Below are 14,024 nucleotides of genomic sequence, written 5' to 3' on the forward strand. Positions count from 1 at the left end.
TAAATACAAAAGGCACAATGCCGACTTAAATACAAGAAAACTGACTCTTCTTACTGTCTATGTTTTGAACCATTCATGTGACACTAGTTATAGATTCCGATGCTTCACTGTAGGTTTACTGTATCCCTCTGACCTTCTTATTGACGATGAAACACAGAAATTGAATCGGAATTAAACACAAAAGGCACAATGCCGACTTAAATACAAGAAAACTGACTCTTCTTACTGTCTATGTTTTGAACCATTTCTGTGACACTAGTTATAGATTCCGATGGTTCACTTCAGGTTTAATGTATACCTCTGACCTTCTTATTGACGATGAAACACAGAAATTGCATCGGAATTAAATACAAAAGGCACAATGCCGACTTAAATACAAGAACACTGACTCTTCTTACTCTCTATGTTTTGAACCATTCATGTGACACTAGTTATAGATTCCGATGCTTCACTGTAGGTTTACTGTATCCCTCTGATCTTCTTATTGACGATGAAACACAGAAATTGAATCGGAATTAAATACAAAAGGCACAATGCCGACTTAAGTACAATAAGACTAGCTCTTCTTACTGTCTGTGTTTTGAACCCCTCCTATGACACAAGTTAGATTCCGATGCTTCATTTCAGGTTTACTGTATCCATCTGACCTTCTTATTGACGATGAAACACAGAAATTGCATCGGAATTAAATACAAAAGGCACAATGCCGATTAAGTACATGAAAACTGATTCTTCTTACTGTCTATGTTTTGAACCATTCATGTGACACTAGTTATAGATTCCGATGCTTCACTTCAGGTTTACTGTATACCTCTGACCTTCTTATTGAAGATGAAACACTGAAATTGCATCGGAATTAAATACAAAAGTCACCATGCCGACTCAAGTACAAGGAGACTGGCTCATCTTACTGTCTATGATTTGAAACTTTCCTGTGAGACCGGTTTTAGATTCCGATGCTTCACTTAAAGATTACTGTATCCCTCTGACCCTCTTATTTACGATGAAACACAGTAATTGCATCGGAATTAAATACAAAAGGCACAATGCCGACTTAAGTACAAGAAAACTGACTCTTGTTACTGTCTATGTTTTGAACCATTCCTGTGACACTAGTTATGATTCCGATGCTTCACTTCCGGTTTATTGTATCCCTCTGACCTTCTTATTGACGATGAAACACAGAAATTGCATCGGAATAAAATAAAAAGGCACAATGCCGACTTAAGTACAAGAGAACTGACTTCTCTTACTGTCTATGTTTTGAACCATTCCTGTGACACTAGTTATAGATTCCGATGCTTCACTTCAGGTTTACTGTATCCCTCTGACCTTCTTATTGACGATGAAACACAGAAACTGCATCGGAATTAGATACAAAAGGCACAATGCTGACTTAAATACAAGAAAACTGACTCTTCTTACTGTCTATGTTTTGAACCATTCATGTGACTCTAATTACAGATTCCGATGCTTCACTTCAGGTTTACTGTATCCCTCTGACCTTCTTATTGACGATGAAATATAGAAATTGCATCGGAATTAAATACAAAAGGCAGAATGCCGACTTAATTACAATAAAACTGACTCTTCTTACTGTCTAAGTTTTGAACCATTCCTGTGAGACTAGTTATAGATTCCGATGCTTCACTTCAGGTTTACTGTATCCCTCTGACCTTCTTATTGACGATGAAACACAGAAATTGCATCGGAATTAAATACAAAAAAGCACAATGCCGACTTAAGTACAAGAAAACTGACTCTTCATACTGTCTATGTTTGATCCATTCCTATGACACTAGTTATAGATTCCGATGCTTCACTTCAGGTTTACTGTATCCCTCTGACCTTCTTATTGACGATGAAACACAGAAATTGCATCGAAATTAAATAGAAAAGGCACAATGCCGACTTAAGTAGATGAAATCTGACTCTTATTACTGTCTATGTTTTGAAACATTCCTGTGACACTAGTTATAGATTCCGATGCTTCACTTCAGGTTTACTGTATCCCTCTGACCTTCTTATTGACGATGAAACACAGATATTGCATCGGAATTAAATACAAAAGGCACAATGCCGACTTAAGAACAAGAAAACTGACTCTTCTTACTGTCTATGATTTGAACCATACCTGTGACTCTAATTATAGATTCCGATGCTTTACTTCAGGTTTACTGTATCCCTCTGACCTTCTTATTGACGATGAAACACAGAAATTGCATCGGATTAAATACAATAGGCACAATGCCGACTTAAGTACAAGAAAACTGATCTTCTCACTGTCTATGTTTTGAACCATTCCTGTGACACTAGTTATGGAATCCGATGCTTCACTTCAGGTTCACTATATCCCTCTGACCTTCTTATTGACGATGAAACACAGAAATTGAATCGGAATTAAATACAAAAGGCACAATTCCGACTTAAGTACAATAAAACTGAACTTCTTACTGTCTATGTTTTGAAGCATTCCTGTGACACTAGTTATAGAATCCGATGCTTCACTTCAGGTTCACTATATCCCTCTGACCTTCTTATTGACGATGAGTCACTGAAATTGCATCGGAATTAACTACAAAAGGCACAATGCCGACTTAAGTACAGGAAAACTGACTCTTCATACCGTCTATGTTTTGAACCATACCTGTGACACTAATTATAGATTCCGATGCTTCACTTCAGGTTTAATGTATACCTCTGACCTTCTTATTGACGATGAAACACAGAAATAGCATCGGAATTAAATACAAAAGGCACAATGCCGACTTAAATACAAGAAAACTGACTCTTCTTACTGTCTATGTTTTGAACCATTCATGTGACACTAGTTATAGATTCCGATGCTTCACTGTAGGTTTACTGAATCCCTCTGACCTTCTTATTGACGATGAAACACAGAAATTGAATCGGAATTAAATACAAAAGGCACAATGCCGACTTAAGTTCAATAAGACTGGCTCTTCTTACTGTCTGTGTTTTGAACCCTTCCTGTGACACAAGTTAGATTCCGATGCTTCATTTCAGGTTTACTGTATCCCTCTGACCTTCTTATTGACGATGAAACACAGAAATTGCATCGGAATTAAATACAAAAAAGCACAATGCCGACTTAAGTACAACAAAACTGACTCTTCATTCTGTCTATGTTTTGAACCATTCCTATGACACTAGTTATAGATTCCGATGCTTCACTTCAGGTTTACTGTATCCCTCTGACCTTCTTATTGACGATGAAATACAGATATTGCAACGGAATTAATTACAAATGCACAATGCCGACTTAAGTACAAGAAAACTGACTCTTCTTACTGTCTATGTTTTGAACCATTCATGTGACACTAGTTATAGATTCCGATGCTTCACTTCAGGTTTACTGTATACCTCTGACCTTCTTATTGACGATGAAACACTGAAATTGCATCGGAATTAAATACAAAAGGCACAATGCCGACTCAATTACAAGAAAACTGACTCCTCTTACTGTCTATGTTTTGAACCATTCCTGTGACACTAGTTATAGATTCCGATGCTTCACTTCAGGTTTACTGTATCCCTCTGACCTTCTTATTGACGATGAAACACAGAAATTGCATCGGAATAAAATAAAAAGGCACAATGCCGACTTAAGTACAAGAGAACTGACTTCTCTTACTGTCTATGTTTTGAACCATTCCTGTGACACTAGTTATAGATTCCGATGCTTCACTTCAGGTTTACTGTATCCCTCTGACCTTCTTATTGACGATGAAACACAGAAATTGCATCGGAATTAAATACAAAAGGCACAATGCCGACTTAAGTACAAGAAAACTGACTCTTCTTACTGTCTATGTTTTGAACCATTCCTGTGACACTAGTTATGATTCCGATGCTTCACTTCCGGTTTACTGTATCCCTCTGACCTTCTTATTGACGATGAAACACAGAAATTGCATCGGAATAAAATAAAAAGGCAAAATGCCGACTTAAGTACAAGAGAACTGACTTCTCTTACTGTCTATGTTTTGAACCATTCCTGTGACACTAGTTATAGATTCCGATGCTTCACTTCAGGTTTACTGTATCCCTATGACCTGCTTATTGACGATGAAACACAGAAACTGCATCGGAATTAGATACAAAAGGCACAATGCTGATTTCAATACAAGAAAAGTGATCTTCTTACTGTCTATGTTTTGAAGCATTCCTGTGACACTAGTTATAGAATCCGATGCTTCACTTCAGGTTCACTATATCCCTCTGACCTTCTTATTGACGATGAGTCACTGAAATTGCATCGGAATTAAATACAAAAGGCACAATGCCGACTTAAATACAAGAAAACTGACTCTTCTTACTGTCTATGTTTTGAACCATTTCTGTGACACTAGTTATAGATTCCGATGGTTCACTTCAGGTTTAATGTATACCTCTGACCTTCTTATTGACGATGAAACACAGAAATTGCATCGGAATTAAATACAAAAGGCACAATGCCGACTTAAATACAAGAACACTGACTCTTCTTACTCTCTATGTTTTGAACCATTCATGTGACACTAGTTATAGATTCCGATGCTTCACTGTAGGTTTACTGTATCCCTCTGATCTTCTTATTGACGATGAAACACAGAAATTGAATCGGAATTAAATACAAAAGGCACAATGCCGACTTAAGTACAATAAGACTAGCTCTTCTTACTGTCTGTGTTTTGAACCCCTCCTATGACACAAGTTAGATTCCGATGCTTCATTTCAGGTTTACTGTATCCATCTGACCTTCTTATTGACGATGAAACACAGAAATTGCATCGGAATTAAATACAAAAGGCACAATGCCGATTAAGTACATGAAAACTGATACTTCTTACTGTCTATGTTTTGAACCATTCATGTGACACTAGTTATAGATTCCGATGCTTCACTTCAGGTTTACTGTATACCTCTGACCTTCTTATTGAAGATGAAACACTGAAATTGCATCGGAATTAAATACAAAAGGCACCATGCCGACTCAAGTACAAGGAGACTGGCTCATCTTACTGTCTATGATTTGAAACTTTCCTGTGAGACCGGTTTTAGATTCCGATGCTTCACTTAAAGATTACTGTATCCCTCTGACCCTCTTATTTACGATGAAACACAGTAATTGCATCGGAATTAAATACAAAAGGCACAATGCCGACTTAAGTACAAGAAAACTGACTCTTGTTACTGTCTATGTTTTGAACCATTCCTGTGACACTAGTTATGATTCCGATGCTTCACTTCCGGTTTATTGTATCCCTCTGACCTTCTTATTGACGATGAAACACAGAAATTGCATCGGAATAAAATAAAAAGGCACAATGCCGACTTAAGTACAAGAGAACTGACTTCTCTTACTGTCTATGTTTTGAACCATTCCTGTGACACTAGTTATAGATTCCGATGCTTCACTTCAGGTTTACTGTATCCCTCTGACCTTCTTATTGACGATGAAACACAGAAACTGCATCGGAATTAGATACAAAAGGCACAATGCTGACTTAAATACAAGAAAACTGACTCTTCTTACTGTCTATGTTTTGAACCATTCATGTGACTCTAATTACAGATTCCGATGCTTCACTTCAGGTTTACTGTATCCCTCTGACCTTCTTATTGACGATGAAATATAGAAATTGCATCGGAATTAAATACAAAAGGCAGAATGCCGACTTAATTACAATAAAACTGACTCTTCTTACTGTCTATGTTTTGAACCATTCCTGTGAGACTAGTTATAGATTCCGATGCTTCACTTCAGGTTTACTGTATCCCTCTGACCTTCTTATTGACGATGAAACACAGAAATTGCATCGGAATTAAATACAAAAAAGCACAATGCCGACTTAAGTACAAGAAAACTGACTCTTCATACTGTCTATGTTTGAACCATTCCTATGACACTAGTTATAGATTCCGATGCTTCACTTCAGGTTTACTGTATCCCTCTGACCTTCTTATTGACGATGAAACACAGAAATTGCATCGAAATTAAATAGAAAAGGCACAATGCCGACTTAAGTAGATGAAATCTGACTCTTATTACTGTCTATGTTTTGAAACATTCCTGTGACACTAGTTATAGATTCCGATGCTTCACTTCAGGTTTACTGTATCCCTCTGACCTTCTTATTGACGATGAAACACAGATATTGCATCGGAATTAAATACAAAAGGCACAATGCCGACTTAAGAACAAGAAAACTGACTCTTCTTACTGTCTATGATTTGAACCATACCTGTGACTCTAATTATAGATTCCGATGCTTCACTTCAGGCTTACTGTATACCTCTGACCTTGTTATTGACGATGAAACACAGAAATTGATGGGAATTAAATACAAAAGGCACAATGCCGACTTAAGTACAAGAAAACTGACTCTTCTTACTGTATATGTTTTGAACAATTCCTGCGACACTAGTTATAGATTCCGACTCTTGACTTCAGGTTTACCGTATCCCTCCGACCTTCTTATTGACGATAAAACACAGAAATTGCATCGGATTAAATACAAAAGGCACAATGCCGACTTAAGTACAAGAAAACTGATCTTCTTACTGTCTATGTTTTGAAGCATTCCTGTGACACTAGTTATAGAATCCGATGCTTCACTTCAGGTTCACTATATCCCTCTGACCTTCTTATTGACGATGAGTCACTGAAATTGCATCGGAATTAAATACAAAAGGCACAATGCCGACTTAAGTACAAGAAAACTGACTCTTCTTACTGTCTATGTCTTGAACCATTCCTGTGACACTAGTTATAGATTCCGATGCTTCACTTCAGGTTTACTGTATGCTTCTGACCTTCTTATTGACGATGAAACACAGATATTGCATCGCAATTAAATACAAAAGGCACCATGCCGACTTAAGTACAAGAAAGCTGACTCTACATACTGTCTATGTTTTGTACCATTCCTGTGACACTAGTTATAGATTCCGATGCTTTACTTCAGGTTTACTGTATCCCTCTGACCTTCTTATTGACGATGAAACACAGAAATTGCATCGGATTAAATACAATAGGCACAATGCCGACTTAAGTACAAGAAAACTGATCTTCTCACTGTCTATGTTTTGAACCATTCCTGTGACACTAGTTATGGAATCCGATGCTTCACTTCAGGTTCACTATATCCCTCTGACCTTCTTATTGACGATGAAACACAGAAATTGAATCGGAATTAAATACAAAAGGCACAATTCCGACTTAAGTACAATAAAACTGAACTTCTTACTGTCTATGTTTTGAAGCATTCCTGTGACACTAGTTATAGAATCCGATGCTTCACTTCAGGTTCACTATATCCCTCTGACCTTCTTATTGACGATGAGTCACTGAAATTGCATCGGAATTAACTACAAAAGGCACAATGCCGACTTAAGTACAGGAAAACTGACTCTTCATACCGTCTATGTTTTGAACCATACCTGTGACACTAATTATAGATTCCGATGCTTCACTTCAGGTTTAATGTATACCTCTGACCTTCTTATTGACGATGAAACACAGAAATAGCATCGGAATTAAATACAAAAGGCACAATGCCGACTTAAATACAAGAAAACTGACTCTTCTTACTGTCTATGTTTTGAACCATTCATGTGACACTAGTTATAGATTCCGATGCTTCACTGTAGGTTTACTGAATCCCTCTGACCTTCTTATTGACGATGAAACACAGAAATTGAATCGGAATTAAATACAAAAGGCACAATGCCGACTTAAGTTCAATAAGACTGGCTCTTCTTACTGTCTGTGTTTTGAACCCTTCCTGTGACACAAGTTAGATTCCGATGCTTCATTTCAGGTTTACTGTATCCCTCTGACCTTCTTATTGACGATGAAACACAGAAATTGCATCGGAATTAAATACAAAAAAGCACAATGCCGACTTAAGTACAACAAAACTGACTCTTCATTCTGTCTATGTTTTGAACCATTCCTATGACACTAGTTATAGATTCCGATGCTTCACTTCAGGTTTACTGTATCCCTCTGACCTTCTTATTGACGATGAAATACAGATATTGCAACGGAATTAATTACAAATGCACAATGCCGACTTAAGTACAAGAAAACTGACTCTTCTTACTGTCTATGTTTTGAACCATTCATGTGACACTAGTTATAGATTCCGATGCTTCACTTCAGGTTTACTGTATACCTCTGACCTTCTTATTGACGATGAAACACTGAAATTGCATCGGAATTAAATACAAAAGGCACAATGCCGACTCAATTACAAGAAAACTGACTCCTCTTACTGTCTATGTTTCGAACCATTCCTGTGACACTAGTTATAGATTCCGATGCTTCACTTCAGGTTTACTGTATCCCTCTGACCTTCTTATTGACGATGAAACACAGAAATTGCATCGGAATTAAATACAAAAAAGCACAATGCCGACTTAAGTACAACAAAACTGACTCTTCATTCTGTCTATGTTTTGAACCATTCCTATGACACTAGTTATAGATTCCGATGCTTCACTTCAGGTTTACTGTATCCCTCTGACCTTCTTATTGACGATGAAACACAGAAATTGCATCGACATTAAATAGAAAAGGCACAATGCCGACTTAAGTAGAAGAAAACTGACTCTTCTTACTGTCTATGTCTTGAAACATTCCTGTGACACTAGTTATAGATTCCGATGCTTCACTTCAGGTTTACTGTATCCCTCTGACCTTCTTATTGACGATGAAACACAGATATTGCATCGGAATTAAATACAAAAGGCACAATGCCGACTTAAGTACAAGAAAACTGACTCTTCTTACTGTCTATGATTTGAACCATACCTGTGACTCTAATTATAGATTCCGATGCTTCACTTCAGGCTTACTGTATACCTCTGACCTTGTTATTGACGATGAAACACAGAAATTGATGGGAATTAAATACAAAAGGCACAATGCCGACTTAAGTACAAGAAAACTGACTCTTCTTCCTGTATATGTTTTGAACAATTCCTGCGACACTAGTTATAGATTTTGATGCTTCACTTCAGGTTTACCGTATCCCTCCGACCTTCTTATTGACGATAAAACACAGAAATTGCATCGGATTAAATACCAAAGGCCCAATGCCGACTTATGTACAAGAAAACTGATCTTCTTACTGTCTATGTTTTGAAGCATTCCTGTGACACTAGTTATAGAATCCGATGCTTCACTTCAGGTGCACTATATCCCTCTGACCTTCTTATTGACGATGAGTCACTGAAATTGCATCGGAATTAAATACAAAAGGCACAATGCCGACTTAAGTACAAGAAAACTGACTCTTCTTACTGTCTATGTCTTGAACCATTCCTGTGACACTAGTTATAGATTCCGATGCTTCACTTCAGGCTTACTGTATGCTTCTGACCTTCTTATTGACGATGAAACACAGAAATTGCATCGCAATTAAATACAAAAGGCACCATGCCGACTTAAGTACAAGAAAGCTGACTCTACATACTGTCTATGTTTTGAACCATTCCTGTGACACTAGTTATAGATTCCGATGCTTTACTTCAGGTTTACTGTATCCCTCTGACCTTCTTATTGACGATGAAACACAGATATTGCATCGGATTAAATACAAAAGGCACAATGCCGACTTAAGTACAAGAAAACTGATCTTCTCACTGTCTATGTTTTGAACCATTCCTGTGACACTAGTTATTGAATCCGATGCTTCACTTCAGGTTCACTATATCCCTCTGACCTTCTTATTGACGATGAGTCACTGAAATTGCATCGGAATTAAATACAAAAGGCACAATGCCGACTTAAGTACAGGAAAACTGACTCTTCATACCGTCTATGTTTTGAACCATACCTGTGACACTAATTATAGATTCCGATGCTTCACTTCAGGTTTAATGTATACCTCTGACCTTCTTATTGACGATGAAACACAGAAATAGCATCGGAATTAAATACAAAAGGCACAATGCCGACTTAAATGCAAGAAAACTGACTCTTCTTACATTCTATGTTTTGAACCATTCATGTGACACTAGTTATAGATTCCGATGCTTCACTGTAGGTTTACTGTATCCCTCTGACCTTCTTATTGACGATGAAACACAGAAATTTCATCGGAATTAAATACAAAAGGCACAATGCCGACTTAAGTACAATAAGACTGGCTCTTCTAACTGTCTGTACTTTGAACCCTTCCTGTGACACTAGTTATAGATTCCGATGCTTTACTTCAGGTTTACTGTATCCCTCTGACCTTCTTATTGACGATGAAACACAGAAATAGCATCGGAATTAAATACAAAAGGCACAATGCCGATTAACTACATGAAAACTGATTCTACTTACTGTCTATGTTTTGAACCATTTCTGTGACACTAGTTATAGATTCCGATGCTTCACTTCAGGTTTACTGAATCCCTCTGACCTTCCTATTGACGATGAATAACAGATATTGCATCGGAATTAATTACAAATGCACAATGCCGACTTAAGTACAAGAAAACTGACTCTTCTCACTGTCTATGTTTTGAACCATTCCGGTGACACTAGTTATGATTCCGATGCTTCACTTCCGGTTTATTGTATCCCTCTGACCTGTTTATTGACGATGAAACACAGAAATTGCATCGGAATAAAATAAAAAGGCACAATGCCGACTTAAGTACAAGAGAACTGACTTCTCTTACTGTCTATGTTTTGAACCATTCCTGTGACACTAGTTATAGATTCCGATGCCTCACTTCAGGTTTACTGTATCCCTCCGACTTTCTTATTGACGATGAAACACAGAAACTGCATCGGAATTAGATACAAAAGGCACAATGCTGATTTAAATACAAGAAAACTGACTCTTCTTACTGTCTATGTTTGAACCATTCATGTGACTCTAATTATAGATTCCGATGCTTCACTTCAGGTTTACTGTATCCCTCTGACCTTCTTATTGACGATGAAATACAGAAATTGCATCGGAATTAAATACAAAAGGCACAATGCCGACTTAATAACAAGAAAACTTACTCTTCTTACTGTCTATGATTTGAACCATTCCTGTGACACTAGTTATAGATTCCGATGCTTCACTTCAGGTTTACTGTATCCCTCTGACCTTCTTATTGACGATGAAACACAGAAATTGCTTCGGAATAAATTCAAAAAAGCACAATGCCGACTTAAGTACAAGAAAACTCACTCTTCTTACTGTCTATGTTTTGAACCATACCAGTGACACCAGTTATAGATTCCGATGCTTCACTTCAGGTTTACTGTATACCACTGACCTTCTTATTGACGATGAAACACAGAAATTGCATCGGAATTAAATACAAAAGCACAATGCCGACTTAAGTACAAAAAAACTGACTCTTCTTACCGTCTATGTTTTGAACCATTCATGTGACACTAGTTATAGATTCCGATGCTTCACTTCAGGTTTACTGTATCCTTCTGACCTTCTTATTGACGATGAAACACAGAAATTGCATCGGTATAAAATAAAAAGGCACAATGCCGACTTAAGTACAAGAGAACTGACTTCTCTTACTGTCTATGTTTTGAACCATTCCTGTGACACTAGTTATAGATTCCGATGCTTCACTTCAGGTTTACTGTATCCCTCTGACCTTCTTATTGACGATGAAACACAGAAACTGCATCGGAATTAGATACAAAAGGCACAATGCTGACTTAAATACAAGAAAACTGACTCTTCTTACTGTCTATGTTTTGAACCATTCATGTGACACTAATTATAGATTCCGATGCCTCACTTCAGGTTTACTGTATCCCTCTGACCTTCTTATTGACGATGAAATATAGAAATTGCATCGGAATTAAATACAAAAGGCACAATGCCGACTCAATTACAAGAATACTGACTCTTCTTACTGTCTATGATTTGAACCATTCCTGTGACACTAGTTATAGATTCCGATGCTTCACTTCAGGTTTACTGTATCCCTCTGACCTTCTTATTGACGATGAAACACAGAAATTGCATCGGAATTAAATACAAAAAAGCACAATGCCGACTTAAGTACAAGAAAACTGACTCTTCATACTGTCTATGTTTTGAACCATTCCTATGACACTAGTTATAGATTCCGATGCTTCACTTCAGGTTTACTGTATCCCTCTGACCTTCTTACTGACGATGAAACACAGAAATTGCATCGACATTAAATAGAAAAGGCACAATGCCGACTTAAGTAGAAGAAAACTGACTCTTCTTACTGTCTATGTTTTGAAACATTCCTGTGACACTAGTTATAGATTCCGATGCTTCACTTCAGGTTTACTGTATCCCTCTGACCTTCTTATTGACGATGAAACACAGATATTGCATCGGAATTAAATACAAAAGGCACAATGCCGACTTAAGTACAAGAAAACTGACTCTTCTTACTGTCTATGATTTGAACCATACCTGTGACTCTAATTATAGATTCCGATGCTTCACTTCAGGCTTACTGTATACCTCTGACCTTGTTATTGACGATGAAACACACAAATTGATGGGAATTAAATACAAAAGGCACAATGCCGACTTAAGTACAAGAAAACTGACTCTTCTTACTGTATATGTTTTGAACAATTCCTGCGACACTAGTTATAGATTCCGATGCTTCACTCCAGATTTACCGTATCCCTCCGACCATCTTATTGACGATAAAACACAGAAATTGCATCGGATTAAATACAAAAGGCACAATGCCGACTATAGTACAAGAAAACTGATCTTCTTACTGTCTATGTTTTGAAGCATTCCTGTGACACTAGTTATAGAATCCGATGCTTCACTTCAGGTGCACTATATCCCTCTGACCTTCTTATTGACGATGAGTCACTGAAATTGCATCGGAATTAAATACAAAAGGCACAATGCCGACTTATGTACAATAAGACTGGCTCTTCTAACTGTCTGGAGTTTGAACCCTTTCTGTGACACTAGTTATAGATTCCGATGCTTTACTTCAGGTTTACTGTATCCCTCTGACCTTCTTATTGACGATGAAACACAGAAATTGCATCGGAATTAAATACAAAAGGCACAATGCCGATAAAGTACATGAAAACTGATTCTACTTACTGTCTATGTTTTGAACCATTTCTGTGACACTAGTTATAGATTCCGATGCTTCACTTCAGGTTTACTGTATCCCTCTGACCTTCTTATTGACGATGAAACACAGAAATTGCATCGGAATTAAATTCAAAAAAGCACAATGCCGACTTAAGTACAAGAAAACTCACTCTTCTTACTGTCTATGTTTTGAACCATACCAGTGTCACCAGTTATAGATTCCGATGCTTCACTTCAGGTTTACTGTATACCTCTGACCTTCTTATTGACGATGAAACACAGAAATTGCATCGGAATTAAATACAAAAGGCACAATGCCGACTTAAGTACAAGAAAACTGACTCTTCTTACCGTCTATGTTTTGAACCATTCATGTGACACTAGTTATAGATTCCGATTCGTCACTGCAGGTTTACTGTATCCCTCTGACCTTCTTATTGACGATGAAACACAGAAATTGCATTGGAATTAAATACAAAAGGCACAATGCCGACTTAAGTACAAGAAAACTGACTCTTCTTACTGTCAACGTTTTGAACAATTCCTGTGACACTAGTTATAGATTCCGATGCTTCACTTCAGGTTTACTGTATGCCTCTGACCTCCTTATTGACGATGAAACACAGAAATTGCATCGGAATTAAATACAAAAGGCACAATGCCGACTTAAGTACAAGAAAACTGACTCTTCATACTGTCTATGTTTTGAACCATTCCTATGACACTAGTTATAGATTCCGATGCTTCACTTCAGGTTTACTGTATCCCTCTGACCTTCTTATTGACGATGAAACACAGAAATTGCATCGAAATTAAATAGAAAAGGCACAATGCCGACTTAAGTAGAAGAAAACTGACTCTTCTTACTGTGTATGTTTTGAACCATTCCTGTGACACTAGTTATAGATTCCGATGCTTCACTTCAGGTTTACTGTATCCCTCTGA

Source organism: Schistocerca serialis, chromosome 11, assembly GCF_023864345.2.
Source record: "Schistocerca serialis cubense isolate TAMUIC-IGC-003099 chromosome 11, iqSchSeri2.2, whole genome shotgun sequence".
NCBI lineage: Eukaryota > Metazoa > Arthropoda > Insecta > Orthoptera > Acrididae > Schistocerca > Schistocerca serialis.